The 14,085-nt window shown below is 42.2% G+C and overlaps 14 non-coding genes across 14 annotated transcripts; all 14 read left to right on the plus strand.

Annotated features, from left to right (window-relative positions):
• Positions 1-275: 275 nt before the first annotated feature.
• trnaf-gaa (transfer RNA phenylalanine (anticodon GAA)) lies at positions 276-348 on the plus strand. Its single transcript has one exon. It is a non-coding gene; the product is annotated as a tRNA-Phe (tRNA).
• A 1,151-nt stretch (positions 349-1,499) lies between these two features.
• trnaf-gaa (transfer RNA phenylalanine (anticodon GAA)) lies at positions 1,500-1,572 on the plus strand. Its single transcript has one exon. It is a non-coding gene; the product is annotated as a tRNA-Phe (tRNA).
• Positions 1,573-2,215: 643 nt separating this feature from the next.
• On the plus strand, positions 2,216-2,288 carry trnaf-gaa (transfer RNA phenylalanine (anticodon GAA)). Its single transcript has one exon. It is a non-coding gene; the product is annotated as a tRNA-Phe (tRNA).
• A 320-nt stretch (positions 2,289-2,608) lies between these two features.
• trnaf-gaa (transfer RNA phenylalanine (anticodon GAA)) lies at positions 2,609-2,681 on the plus strand. Its single transcript has one exon. It is a non-coding gene; the product is annotated as a tRNA-Phe (tRNA).
• A 320-nt stretch (positions 2,682-3,001) lies between these two features.
• On the plus strand, positions 3,002-3,074 carry trnaf-gaa (transfer RNA phenylalanine (anticodon GAA)). Its single transcript has one exon. It is a non-coding gene; the product is annotated as a tRNA-Phe (tRNA).
• A 646-nt stretch (positions 3,075-3,720) lies between these two features.
• Positions 3,721-3,793, plus strand: trnaf-gaa (transfer RNA phenylalanine (anticodon GAA)). The gene has a single exon. It is a non-coding gene; the product is annotated as a tRNA-Phe (tRNA).
• A 320-nt stretch (positions 3,794-4,113) lies between these two features.
• trnaf-gaa (transfer RNA phenylalanine (anticodon GAA)) lies at positions 4,114-4,186 on the plus strand. The gene has a single exon. It is a non-coding gene; the product is annotated as a tRNA-Phe (tRNA).
• Positions 4,187-4,506: 320 nt separating this feature from the next.
• Positions 4,507-4,579, plus strand: trnaf-gaa (transfer RNA phenylalanine (anticodon GAA)). Its single transcript has one exon. It is a non-coding gene; the product is annotated as a tRNA-Phe (tRNA).
• A 320-nt stretch (positions 4,580-4,899) lies between these two features.
• Positions 4,900-4,972, plus strand: trnaf-gaa (transfer RNA phenylalanine (anticodon GAA)). The gene has a single exon. It is a non-coding gene; the product is annotated as a tRNA-Phe (tRNA).
• Positions 4,973-7,763: 2,791 nt separating this feature from the next.
• On the plus strand, positions 7,764-7,836 carry trnaf-gaa (transfer RNA phenylalanine (anticodon GAA)). The gene has a single exon. It is a non-coding gene; the product is annotated as a tRNA-Phe (tRNA).
• A 3,653-nt stretch (positions 7,837-11,489) lies between these two features.
• trnaf-gaa (transfer RNA phenylalanine (anticodon GAA)) lies at positions 11,490-11,562 on the plus strand. Its single transcript has one exon. It is a non-coding gene; the product is annotated as a tRNA-Phe (tRNA).
• Positions 11,563-11,882: 320 nt separating this feature from the next.
• Positions 11,883-11,955, plus strand: trnaf-gaa (transfer RNA phenylalanine (anticodon GAA)). Its single transcript has one exon. It is a non-coding gene; the product is annotated as a tRNA-Phe (tRNA).
• Positions 11,956-12,275: 320 nt separating this feature from the next.
• Positions 12,276-12,348, plus strand: trnaf-gaa (transfer RNA phenylalanine (anticodon GAA)). The gene has a single exon. It is a non-coding gene; the product is annotated as a tRNA-Phe (tRNA).
• A 1,151-nt stretch (positions 12,349-13,499) lies between these two features.
• On the plus strand, positions 13,500-13,572 carry trnaf-gaa (transfer RNA phenylalanine (anticodon GAA)). The gene has a single exon. It is a non-coding gene; the product is annotated as a tRNA-Phe (tRNA).
• Positions 13,573-14,085: the final 513 nt, after the last annotated feature.

Genomic DNA, 14,085 nt, shown 5'->3' on the forward strand with positions numbered 1-14,085 from the left:
GTTTGTCAAAAGGGAACAACAGCCCATGTTAGGTAAGTGAAAAAACCTAGATTAATAAAGACACACGAGACTGGTAGGAAAGTGAATTGGTAAAAACGAATTATCTCAAAAAACCTGGATTAATGAAAACACACGAGGCTTCTTCCTCAGCTACAACAATCAATTATTGCGCTTTTTTGGCCTTTATCTGGCTCCCCGGCTTTGTCGTCTACGCTCCACGGAGCGAGTTCCTGGTTTTACTTTCCAAATGAAAACGGCCATTTTAGCCCCGTGTAGCCGAAATAGCTCAGTTGGGAGAGCGTCAGACTGAAGATCTGAAGGTCCCTGGTTCAATCCCGGGTTTCGGCAAAGACTACTATGAATTGTGGATGTTTGTCAAGAGGGAACAACAGTCTATGTTAGGAAAGTGAACTGCTAAAAACAAGTTATCTCAAAAAACCTAGATCAATGAAAACACACGAGACTGGTAGGAAAGTGAATTGGTAAAAAGGAATTATCTCCAAAAACCTGGATCAATGAAAACACACGAGGCTTCTTCCTCAGCTACAACAATCAATTATTGTGTTTTTGTGGCCTTTATCTGGCTCCCCAGCTTTGTCGTCTACGCTCCACGGAGCGAGTTCCTGGTTTTACTTTCCAAATGAAAACGGCCATTTTAGCCCCGTGTAGCCGAAATAGCTCAGTTGGGAGAGCGTCAGACTGAAGATCTGAAGGTCCGTGGTTCAATCCCGGGTTTCGGCAAAGACTACTATTAATTGTGGATGTTTGTCAAAAGGGAACAACAGCCTATGTTAGGAAAGTGAACTGGTAAAAAAGAATTATCTCAAAAAACCTAGATTAATGAAAACACACAAGACTGGTAGGAAAGTGAATTGGTAAAAAAGAATTATCTCAAAAAACCTAGAGTAATGAAGACACACGAGACTGGTAGGAAAGTGAATTGGTAAAAAGGAATTATCTCAAAAAACCTGGATTAATAAAAACACACGAGGCTTCTTCCTCAGCTACAACAGTCAATTATTGCGTTTTTGTGGCCTTTATCTGGCTCCCCAGCTTTGTCGTCTACGCTCCACGGAGCAAGTTCCTGGTTTTACTTTCCAAATGAAAGCTGCCATTTTAGCCCTTTGTAGCCAAAATAGCTCAGTTGGGAGAGCGTCAGACTGAAGATATGAAGGTCCCTGATTCAATCCCGGGTTTCAGCAAAGACTACTATGAATTGTGGATGTTTGTCAAAAGGGAACAACAGCCCATGTTAGGTAAGTGAAAAAACCTAGATTAATAAAGACACACGAGACTGGTAGGAAAGTGAATTGGTAAAAACGAATTATCTCAAAAAACCTGGATTAATGAAAACACACGAGGCTTCTTCCTCAGCTAGAACAATCAATTATTGCGTTTTTGTGGTCTTTATCTGGCTCCCCAGCTTTGTCGTCTACGCTCCACGGAGCGAGTTCCTGGTTTTACTTTCCAAATGAAAACGGCCATTTTAGCCCCGTGTAGCCGAAATAGCTCAGTTGGGAGAGCGTCAGACTGAAGATCTGAAGGTCCCTGGTTCAATCCCGGGTTTCGGCAAAGACTACTATGAATTGTGGATGTTTGTCAAGAGGGAACAACAGTCTATGTTAGGAAAGTGAACTGCTAAAAACAAGTTATCTCAAAAAACCTAGATCAATGAAAACACACGAGACTGGTAGGAAAGTGAATTGGTAAAAAGGAATTATCTCCAAAAACCTGGATTAATGAAAACACACGAGGCTTCTTCCTCAGCTACAACAATCAATTATTGTGTTTTTGTGGCCTTTATCTGGCTCCCCAGCTTTGTCGTCTACGCTCCACGGAGCGAGTTCCTGGTTTTACTTTCCAAATGAAAACGGCCATTTTAGCCCTTTGTAGCCGAAATAGCTCAGTTGGGAGAGCGTCAGACTGAAGATCTGAAGGTCCCTGATTCAATCCCAGGTTTCGGCAAAGACTACTATCAATTGTGGATGTTTGTCAAAAGGGAACAGCCCATGTTAGGAAAGTGAACTGCTCAAAAAGAAGTTATCTCAAAAAACCTAGATTAATGAAAACACACAAGGCTTCTTCCTCAGCTACAACAGTCAATTATTGCGTTTTTGTGGCCTTTATCTGGCTCCCCGGCTTTGTCGTCTACGCTCCACGGAGCGAGTTCCTGGTTTTACTTTCCAAATGAAAACGGCCATTTTAGCCCCGTGTAGCCGAAATAGCTCAGTTGGGAGAGCGTCAGACTGAAGATCTGAAGGTCCCTGGTTCAATCCCGGGTTTCGGCAAAGACTACTATGAATTTTGGATGTTTGTCAAAAGGCAACAACAGCCCATGTTAGGAAAGTGAACTGGTAAAAAAGAATTATCTCAAAAAACCTAAAGAAATGAAAACACACGAGACTGGTAGGAAAGTGAATTGGTAAAAAGCAATTATCTCAAAAAACCTGGATTAATGAAAACACACGAGGCTTCTTCCTCAGCTACAACAATCAATTATTGCGCTTTTTTGGCCTTTATCTGGCTCCCCGGCTTTGTCGTCTACGCTCCACGGAGCGAGTTCCTGGTTTTACTTTCCAAATGAAAACGGCCATTTTAGCCCCGTGTAGCCGAAATAGCTCAGTTGGGAGAGCGTCAGACTGAAGATCTGAAGGTCCCTGGTTCAATCCCGGGTTTCGGCAAAGACCACTATGAATTTTGGATGTTTGTCAAAAGGCAACAACAGCCTATGTTAGGAAAGTGAACTGGTAAAAAACAATTATCTCAAAAAACCTAAAGAAATGAAAACACACGAGACTGGTAGGAAAGTGAATTGGTAAAAAGCAATTATCTCAAAAAACCTGGATTAATGAAAACACACGAGGCTTCTTCCTCAGCTACAACAATCAATTATTGCGCTTTTTTGGCCTTTATCTGGCTCCCCGGCTTTGTCGTCTACGCTCCACGGAGCGAGTTCCTGGTTTTACTTTCCAAATGAAAACGGCCATTTTAGCCCCGTGTAGCCGAAATAGCTCAGTTGGGAGAGCGTCAGACTGAAGATCTGAAGGTCCCTGGTTCAATCCCGGGTTTCGGCAAAGACTACTATGAATTGTGGATGTTTGTCAAGAGGGAACAACAGTCTATGTTAGGAAAGTGAACTGCTAAAAACAAGTTATCTCAAAAAACCTAGATCAATGAAAACACACGAGACTGGTAGGAAAGTGAATTGGTAAAAAGCAATTATCTCAAAAAACCTGGATTAATGAAAACACACGAGGCTTCTTCCTCAGCTACAACAATCAATTATTGCGCTTTTGTGGCCTTTATCTGGCTCCCCAGCTTTGTCGTCTACGCTCCACGGAGCGAGTTCCTGGTTTTACTTTCCAAATGAAAACGGCCATTTTAGCCCTTTGTAGCCGAAATAGCTCAGTTGGGAGAGCGTCAGACTGAAGATCTGAAGGTCCCTGATTCAATCCCAGGTTTCGGCAAAGACTACTATCAATTGTGGATGTTTGTCAAAAGGGAACAACAGCCCATGTTAGGAAAGTGAACTGCTCAAAAAGAAGTTATCTCAAAAAACCTAGATTAATGAAAACACACAAGGCTTCTTCCTCAGCTACAACAGTCAATTATTGCGTTTTTGTGGCCTTTATCTGGCTCCCCGGCTTTGTCGTCTACGCTCCACGGAGCGAGTTCCTGGTTTTACTTTCCAAATGAAAACGGCCATTTTAGCCCCGTGTAGCCGAAATAGCTCAGTTGGGAGAGCGTCAGACTGAAGATCTGAAGGTCCCTGGTTCAATCCCGGGTTTCGGCAAAGACTACTATGAATTTTGGATGTTTGTCAAAAGGCAACAACAGCCCATGTTAGGAAAGTGAACTGCTAAAAAAGAATTATCTCAAAAAACCTAAAGAAATGAAAACACACGAGACTGGTAGGAAAGTGAATTGGTAAAAAGAAGTTATCTCAAAAAACCTAGATTAATGAAAACACACAAGGCTTCTTCCTCAGCTACAACAGTCAATTATTGCGTTTTTGTGGCCTTTATCTGGCTCCCCGGCTTTGTCGTCTACGCTCCACGGAGCGAGTTCCTGGTTTTACTTTCCAAATGAAAACGGCCATTTTAGCCCCGTGTAGCCGAAATAGCTCAGTTGGGAGAGCGTCAGACTGAAGATCTGAAGGTCCCTGGTTCAATCCCGGGTTTCGGCAAAGACTACTATGAATTTTGGATGTTTGTCAAAAGGCAACAACAGCCCATGTTAGGAAAGTGAACTGGTAAAAAAGAATTATCTCAAAAAACCTAAAGAAATGAAAACACACGAGACTGGTAGGAAAGTGAATTGGTAAAAAGCAATTATCTCAAAAAACCTGGATTAATGAAAACACACGAGGCTTCTTCCTCAGCTACAACAATCAATTATTGCGCTTTTTTGGCCTTTATCTGGCTCCCCGGCTTTGTCGTCTACGCTCCACGGAGCGAGTTCCTGGTTTTACTTTCCAAATGAAAACGGCCATTTTAGCCCCGTGTAGCCGAAATAGCTCAGTTGGGAGAGCGTCAGACTGAAGATCTGAAGGTCCCTGGTTCAATCCCGGGTTTCGGCAAAGACCACTATGAATTTTGGATGTTTGTCAAAAGGCAACAACAGCCTATGTTAGGAAAGTGAACTGGTAAAAAACAATTATCTCAAAAAACCTAAAGAAATGAAAACACACGAGACTGGTAGGAAAGTGAATTGGTAAAAAGCAATTATCTCAAAAAACCTGGATTAATGAAAACACACGAGGCTTCTTCCTCAGCTACAACAATCAATTATTGCGCTTTTTTGGCCTTTATCTGGCTCCCCGGCTTTGTCGTCTACGCTCCACGGAGCGAGTTCCTGGTTTTACTTTCCAAATGAAAACGGCCATTTTAGCCCCGTGTAGCCGAAATAGCTCAGTTGGGAGAGCGTCAGACTGAAGATCTGAAGGTCCCTGGTTCAATCCCGGGTTTCGGCAAAGACTACTATGAATTGTGGATGTTTGTCAAAAGGGAACAACAGCCCATGTTAGGTCAGTGAAAAAACCTAGATTAATGAAGACTCACGAGACTGGTAGGAAAGTGAATTGGTAAAAAGGAATTATCTCAAAAAACCTGGATTAATGAAAACACACGAGGCTTCTTCCTCAGCTACAACAGTCAATTATTGCGTTTTTGTGGCCTTTATCTGGCTCCCCAGCTTTGTCGTCTACGCTCCATGGAGCGAGTTCCTGGTTTTACTTTCCAAATGAAAACGGCCATTTTAGCCCCGTGTAGCCGAAATAGCTCAGTTGGGAGAGCGTCAGACTGAAGATCTGAAGGTCCCTGGTTCAATCCTGAGTTTCGGCAAAGACTACTATTAATTGTGGATGTTTGTCAAAAGGGAACAACAGTCTATGTTAGGAAAGTGAACTGGTAAAAAAGAATTATCTCAAAAAACCTAGAGTAATGAAAACACACGAGACTGGTAGGAAAGTGAATTGGTAAAAAGGAATTATCTCAAAAAACCTGGATTAATGAAAACACACGAGACTGGTAGGAAAGTGAATTGGTAAAAAGGAATTATCTCAAAAAACCTGGATCAATGAAAACACACAAGGCTTCTTCCTCAGCTACAACAATCAATTATTGTGTTTTTGTGGCCTTTATCTGGCTCCCCAGCTTTGTCGTCTACGCTCCACGGAGCGAGTTCCTGGTTTTACTTTCCAAATGAAAACGGCCATTTTAGCCCCTTGTAGCTGAAATAGCTCAGTTGGGAGAGCGTCAGACTGAAGATCTGAAGGACCCTGGTTCAATCCCGGGTTTCGGCAAAGACTACTATCAATTGTGGATGTTTGTCAAGAGGGAACAACAGTCTATGTTAGGAAAGTGAACTGCTAAAAAGGAGTTATCTCAAAAAACCTAGATTAATGAAAACACACAAGGCTTCTTCCTCAGCTACAACAGTCAATTATTGCGTTTTTGTGGCCTTTATCTGGCTCCCCAGCTTTGTCGTCTACGCTCCACGGAGCGAGTTCCTGGTTTTACTTTCCAAATGAAAACGGCCATTTTAGCCCCGTGTAGCCGAAATAGCTCAGTTGGGAGAGCGTCAGACTGAAGATCTGAAGGTCCGTGGTTCAATCCCGGGTTTCGGCAAAGACTACTATTAATTGTGGATGTTTGTCAAAAGGGAACAACAGCCTATGTTAGGAAAGTGAACTGGTAAAAAAGAATTGTCTCAAAAAACCTAGATTAATGAAAACACACAAGACTGGTAGGAAAGTGAACTGCTAAAAAAGAATTATCTCAAAAAACCTAGAGTAATGAAAACACACGAGACTGGTAGGAAAGTGAATTGGTAAAAAGGAATTATCTCAAAAAACCTGGATTAATAAAAACACACGAGGCTTCTTCCTCAGCTACAACAATCAATTATTGTGTTTTTGTGGCCTTTATCTGGCTCCCCAGCTTTGTCGTCTACGCTCCACGGAGCAAGTTCCTGGTTTTACTTTCCAAATGAAAGCTGCCATTTTAGCCCTTTGTAGCCAAAATAGCTCAGTTGGGAGAGCGTCAGACTGAAGATATGAAGGTCCCTGATTCAATCCCAGGTTTCGGCAAAGACTACTATGAATTGTGGATGTTTGTCAAGAGGGAACAACAGTCTATGTTAGGAAAGTGAACTGCTAAAAAGGAGTTATCTCAAAAAACCTGGATTAATGAAAACACACGAGACTGGTAGGAAAGTGAATTGGTAAAAAGGAATTATCTCAAAAAACCTGGATCAATGAAAACACACAAGGCTTCTTCCTCAGCTACAACAATCAATTATTGTGTTTTTGTGGCCTTTATCTGGCTCCCCGGCTTTGTCGTCTACGCTCCACGGAGCGAGTTCCTGGTTTTACTTTCCAAATGAAAACGGCCATTTTAGCCCCGTGTAGCCGAAATAGCTCAGTTGGGAGAGCGTCAGACTGAAGATCTGAAGGTCCGTGGTTCAATCCCGGGTTTCGGCAACGACTACTATGAATTGTGGATGTTTGTCAAAAGGGAACAACAGTCTATGTTAGGAAAGTGAACTGCTAAAAACAAGTTATCTCAAAAAACCTAGATCAATGAAAACACACGAGACTGGTAGGAAAGTGAATTGGTAAAAAGGATTTATCTCCAAAAACCTGGATTAATGAAAACACACGAGGCTTCTTCCTCAGCTAGAACAATCAATTATTGCGTTTTTGTGGCCTTTATCTGGCTCCCCAGCTTTGTCGTCTACGCTCCACGGAGCGAGTTCCTGGTTTTACTTTCCAAATGAAAACGGCCATTTTAGCCCCGTGTAGCCGAAATAGCTCAGTTGGGAGAGCGTCAGACTGAAGATCTGAAGGTCCCTGGTTCAATCCTGGGTTTCGGCAAAGACTACTATTAATTGTGGATGTTTGTCAAAAGGGAACAACAGCCTATGTTAGGAAAGTGAACTGGTAAAAAAGAATTATCTCAAAAAACCTAGATTAATGAAAACACACAAGACTGGTAGGAAAGTGAACTGCTAAAAAAGCATTATCTCAAAAAACCTAGAGTAATGAAAACACACGAGACTGGTAGGAAAGTGAATTGGTAAAAAGGAATTATCTCAAAAAACCTGGATTAATAAAAACACACGAGGCTTCTTCCTCAGCTAGAACAATCAATTATTGCGTTTTTGTGGTCTTTATCTGGCTCCCCAGCTTTGTCGTCTACGCTCCACGGAGCGAGTTCCTGGTTTTACTTTCCAAATGAAAACGGCCATTTTAGCCCCGTGTAGCCGAAATAGCTCAGTTGGGAGAGCGTCAGACTGAAGATCTGAAGGTCCCTGGTTCAATCCCGGGTTTCGGCAAAGACTACTATGAATTGTGGATGTTTGTCAAGAGGGAACAACAGTCTATGTTAGGAAAGTGAACTGCTAAAAAGGAGTTATCTCAAAAAACCTAGATTAATGAAAACACACAAGGCTTCTTCCTCAGCTACAACAGTCAATTATTGCGTTTTTGTGGCCTTTATCTGGCTCCCCAGCTTTGTCGTCTACGCTCCACGGAGCAAGTTCCTGGTTTTACTTTCCAAATGAAAAAGGCCATTTTAGCCCTTTGTAGCTGAAATAGCTCAGTTGGGAGAGCGTCAGACTGAAGATCTGAAGGTCCCTGGTTCAATCCCGGGTTTCAGCAAAGACTACTATTAATTGTGGATGTTTGTCAAAAGGGAACAACAGCCTATGTTAGGAAAGTGAACTGGTAAGAAAGAATTATCTCAAAAAACCTAGATTAATGAAAACACACAAGACTGGTAGGAAAGTGAACTGCTAAAAAAGAATTATCTCAAAAAACCTAGATCAATGAAAACACACGAGACTGGTAGGAAAGTGAATTGGTAAAAAGGAATTATCTCCAAAAACCTGGATTAATGAAAACACACGAGGCTTCTTCCTCAGCTACAACAATCAATTATTGTGTTTTTGTGGCCTTTATCTGGCTCCCCAGCTTTGTCGTCTACGCTCCACGGAGCGAGTTCCTGGTTTTACTTTCCAAATGAAAACGGCCATTTTAGCCCTTTGTAGCCGAAATAGCTCAGTTGGGAGAGCGTCAGACTGAAGATCTGAAGGTCCCTGGTTCAATCCTGGGTTTCGGCAGAGACTACTATGAATTTTGGATGTTTGTCAAAAGGCAACAACAGCCCATGTTAGGAAAGTGAACTGCTAAAAAGGAGTTATCTCAAAAAACCTGGATTAATGAAAACACACGAGACTGGTAGGAAAGTGAATTGGTAAAAAGGAATTATCTCAAAAAACCTGGATCAATGAAAACACACAAGGCTTCTTCCTCAGCTACAACAATCAATTATTGTGTTTTTGTGGCCTTTATCTGGCTCCCCAGCTTTGTCGTCTACGCTCCACGGAGCGAGTTCCTGGTTTTACTTTCCAAATGAAAACGGCCATTTTAGCCCCTTGTAGCTGAAATAGCTCAGTTGGGAGAGCGTCAGACTGAAGATCTGAAGGACCCTGGTTCAATCCCGGGTTTCGGCAAAGACTACTATCAATTGTGGATGTTTGTCAAGAGGGAACAACAGTCTATGTTAGGAAAGTGAACTGCTAAAAAGGAGTTATCTCAAAAAACCTAGATTAATGAAAACACACAAGGCTTCTTCCTCAGCTACAACAGTCAATTATTGCGTTTTTGTGGCCTTTATCTGGCTCCCCAGCTTTGTCGTCTACGCTCCACGGAGCGAGTTCCTGGTTTTACTTTCCAAATGAAAGCTGCCATTTTAGCCCTTTGTAGCCAAAATAGCTCAGTTGGGAGAGCGTCAGACTGAAGATATGAAGGTCCCTGGTTCAATCCCGGGTTTCGGCAAAGACTACTATGAATTTTGGATGTTTGTCAAAAGGCAACAACAGCCTATGTTAGGAAAGTGAACTGGTAAAAAAGAATTATCTCAAAAAACCTAAAGAAATGAAAACACACGAGACTGGTAGGAAAGTGAATTGGTAAAAAGCAATTATCTCAAAAAACCTGGATTAATGAAAACACACGAGGCTTCTTCCTCAGCTACAACAATCAATTATTGCGCTTTTTTGGCCTTTATCTGGCTCCCCGGCTTTGTCGTCTACGCTCCACGGAGCGAGTTCCTGGTTTTACTTTCCAAATGAAAACGGCCATTTTAGCCCCGTGTAGCCGAAATAGCTCAGTTGGGAGAGCGTCAGACTGAAGATATGAAGGTCCCTGATTCAATCCCGGGTTTCAGCAAAGACTACTATGAATTGTGGATGTTTGTCAAAAGGGAACAACAGCCCATGTTAGGTAAGTGAAAAAACCTAGATTAATAAAGACACACGAGACTGGTAGGAAAGTGAATTGGTAAAAAGGAATTATCTCAAAAAACCTGGATTAATGAAAACACACGAGGCTTCTTCCTCAGCTACAACAGTCAATTATTGCGTTTTTGTGGCCTTTATCTGGCTCCCCAGCTTTGTCGTCTACGCTCCACGGAGCGAGTTCCTGGTTTTACTTTCCAAATGAAAGCTTCCATTTTAGCCCTTTGTAGCCGAAATAGCTCAGTTGGGAGAGCGTCAGACTGAAGATATGAAGGTCCCTGATTCAATCCCGGGTTTCGGCAAAGACTACTATGAATTGTGGATGTTTGTCAAAAGGGAACAACAGCCCATGTTAGGTAAGTGAAAAAACCTAGATTAATGAAGACACACGAGACTGGTAGGAAAGTGAATTGCTAAAAAGGAATTATCTCAAAACACCTGGATTAATAAAAACACACGAGGCTTCTTCCTCAGCTACAACAGTCAATTATTGCGTTTTTGTGGCCTTTATCTGACTCCCCAGCTTTGTCGTCTACGCTCCATGGAGCGAGTTCCTGGTTTTACTTTCCAAATGAAAGCTGCCATTTTAGCCCTTTGTAGCCAAAATAGCTCAGTTGGGAGAGCGTCAGACTGAAGATCTGAAGGTCCCTGATTCAATCCCGGGTTTCAGCAAAGACTACTATGAATTGTGGATGTTTGTCAAAAGGGAACAACAGCCCATGTTAGGTAAGTGAAAAAACCTAGATTAATGAAGACACACGAGACTGGTAGGAAAGTGAATTGGTAAAAAGGAATTATCTCAAAAAACCTGGATTAATGAAAACACACGAGGCTTCTTCCTCAGCTAGAACAATCAATTATTGCGTTTTTGTGGTCTTTGTCTGGCTCCCCAGCTTTGTCGTCTACGCTCCACGGAGCGAGTTCCTGGTTTTACTTTCCAAATGAAAACGGCCATTTTAGCCCCGTGTAGCCGAAATAGCTCAGTTGGGAGAGCGTCAGACTGAAGATCTGAAGGTCCCTGGTTCAATCCCGGCTTTCGGCAAAGACTACTATGAATTGTGGATGTTTGTCAAGAGGGAACAACAGTCTATGTTAGGAAAGTGAACTGCTAAAAACAAGTTATCTCAAAAAACCTAGATCAATGAAAACACACGAGAGTGGTAGGAAAGTGAATTGGTAAAAAGGAATTATCTCCAAAAACCTGGATTAATGAAAACACACGAGGCTTCTTCCTCAGCTACAACAATCAATTATTGTGTTTTTGTGGCCTTTATCTGGCTCCCCAGCTTTGTCGTCTACGCTCCACGGAGCGAGTTCCTGGTTTTACTTTCCAAATGAAAACGGCCATTTTAGCCCTTTGTAGCCGAAATAGCTCAGTTGGGAGAGCGTCAGACTGAAGATCTGAAGGTCCCTGATTCAATCCCAGGTTTCGGCAAAGACTACTATCAATTGTGGATGTTTGTCAAAAGGGAACAACAGCCCATGTTAGGAAAGTGAACTGCTCAAAAAGAAGTTATCTCAAAAAACCTAGATTAATGAAAACACACAAGGCTTCTTCCTCAGCTACAACAGTCAATTATTGCGTTTTTGTGGCCTTTATCTGGCTCCCCGGCTTTGTCGTCTACGCTCCACGGAGCGAGTTCCTGGTTTTACTTTCCAAATGAAAACGGCCATTTTAGCCCCGTGTAGCCGAAATAGCTCAGTTGGGAGAGCGTCAGACTGAAGATCTGAAGGTCCCTGGTTCAATCCCGGGTTTCGGCAAAGACTACTATGAATTTTGGATGTTTGTCAAAAGGCAACAACAGCCCATGTTAGGAAAGTGAACTGCTAAAAAAGAATTATCTCAAAAAACCTAAAGAAATGAAAACACACGAGACTGGTAGGAAAGTGAATTGGTAAAAAGCAATTATCTCAAAAAACCTGGATTAATGAAAACACACGAGGCTTCTTCCTCAGCTACAACAATCAATTATTGCGCTTTTTTGGCCTTTATCTGGCTCCCCGGCTTTGTCGTCTACGCTCCACGGAGCGAGTTCCTGGTTTTACTTTCCAAATGAAAACGGCCATTTTAGCCCCGTGTAGCCGAAATAGCTCAGTTGGGAGAGCGTCAGACTGAAGATCTGAAGGTCCCTGGTTCAATCCCGGGTTTCGGCAAAGACCACTATGAATTTTGGATGTTTGTCAAAAGGCAACAACAGCCTATGTTAGGAAAGTGAACTGGTAAAAAAGAATTATCTCAAAAAACCTAAAGAAATGAAAACACACGAGACTGGTAGGAAAGTGAATTGGTAAAAAGCAATTATCTCAAAAAACCTGGATTAATGAAAACACACGAGGCTTCTTCCTCAGCTACAACAATCAATTATTGCGCTTTTTTGGCCTTTATCTGGCTCCCCGGCTTTGTCGTCTACGCTCCACGGAGCGAGTTCCTGGTTTTACTTTCCAAATGAAAACGGCCATTTTAGCCCCGTGTAGCCGAAATAGCTCAGTTGGGAGAGCGTCAGACTGAAGATCTGAAGGTCCCTGGTTCAATCCCGGGTTTCGGCAAAGACTACTATGAATTGTGGATGTTTGTCAAGAGGGAACAACAGTCTATGTTAGGAAAGTGAACTGCTAAAAACAAGTTATCTCAAAAAACCTAGATCAATGAAAACACACGAGACTGGTAGGAAAGTGAATTGGTAAAAAGGAATTATCTCCAAAAACCTGGATCAATGAAAACACACGAGGCTTCTTCCTCAGCTACAACAATCAATTATTGTGTTTTTGTGGCCTTTATCTGGCTCCCCAGCTTTGTCGTCTACGCTCCACGGAGCGAGTTCCTGGTTTTACTTTCCAAATGAAAACGGCCATTTTAGCCCCGTGTAGCCGAAATAGCTCAGTTGGGAGAGCGTCAGACTGAAGATCTGAAGGTCCGTGGTTCAATCCCGGGTTTCGGCAAAGACTACTATTAATTGTGGATGTTTGTCAAAAGGGAACAACAGCCTATGTTAGGAAAGTGAACTGGTAAAAAAGAATTATCTCAAAAAACCTAGATTAATGAAAACACACAAGACTGGTAGGAAAGTGAATTGGTAAAAAAGAATTATCTCAAAAAACCTAGAGTAATGAAGACACACGAGACTGGTAGGAAAGTGAATTGGTAAAAAGGAATTATCTCAAAAAACCTGGATTAATAAAAACACACGAGGCTTCTTCCTCAGCTACAACAGTCAATTATTGCGTTTTTGTGGCCTTTATCTGGCTCCCCAGCTTTGTCGTCTACGCTCCACGGAGCAAGTTCCTGGTTTTACTTTCCAAATGAAAGCTGCCATTTTAGCCCTTTGTAGCCAAAATAGCTCAGTTGGGAGAGCGTCAGACTGAAGATATGAAGGTCCCTGATTCAATCCCGGGTTTCAGCAAAGACTACTATGAATTGTGGATGTTTGTCAAAAGGGAACAACAGCCCATGTTAGGTAAGTGAAAAAACCTAGATTAATAAAGACACACGAGACTGGTAGGAAAGTGAATTGGTAAAAACGAATTATCTCAAAAAACCTGGATTAATGAAAACACACGAGGCTTCTTCCTCAGCTAGAACAATCAATTATTGCGTTTTTGTGGTCTTTATCTGGCTCCCCAGCTTTGTCGTCTACGCTCCACGGAGCGAGTTCCTGGTTTTACTTTCCAAATGAAAACGGCCATTTTAGCCCCGTGTAGCCGAAATAGCTCAGTTGGGAGAGCGTCAGACTGAAGATCTGAAGGTCCCTGGTTCAATCCCGGGTTTCGGCAAAGACTACTATGAATTGTGGATGTTTGTCAAGAGGGAACAACAGTCTATGTTAGGAAAGTGAACTGCTAAAAACAAGTTATCTCAAAAAACCTAGATCAATGAAAACACACGAGACTGGTAGGAAAGTGAATTGGTAAAAAGGAATTATCTCCAAAAACCTGGATTAATGAAAACACACGAGGCTTCTTCCTCAGCTACAACAATCAATTATTGTGTTTTTGTGGCCTTTATCTGGCTCCCCAGCTTTGTCGTCTACGCTCCACGGAGCGAGTTCCTGGTTTTACTTTCCAAATGAAAACGGCCATTTTAGCCCTTTGTAGCCGAAATAGCTCAGTTGGGAGAGCGTCAGACTGAAGATCTGAAGGTCCCTGATTCAATCCCAGGTTTCGGCAAAGACTACTATCAATTGTGGATGTTTGTCAAAAGGGAACAGCCCATGTTAGGAAAGTGAACTGCTCAAAAAGAAGTTATCTCAAAAAACCTAGATTAATGAAAACACACAAGGCTTCTTC

Source organism: Odontesthes bonariensis, chromosome 1, assembly GCF_027942865.1.
Source record: "Odontesthes bonariensis isolate fOdoBon6 chromosome 1, fOdoBon6.hap1, whole genome shotgun sequence".
Taxonomy (NCBI): Eukaryota; Metazoa; Chordata; class Actinopteri; order Atheriniformes; family Atherinopsidae; genus Odontesthes; species Odontesthes bonariensis.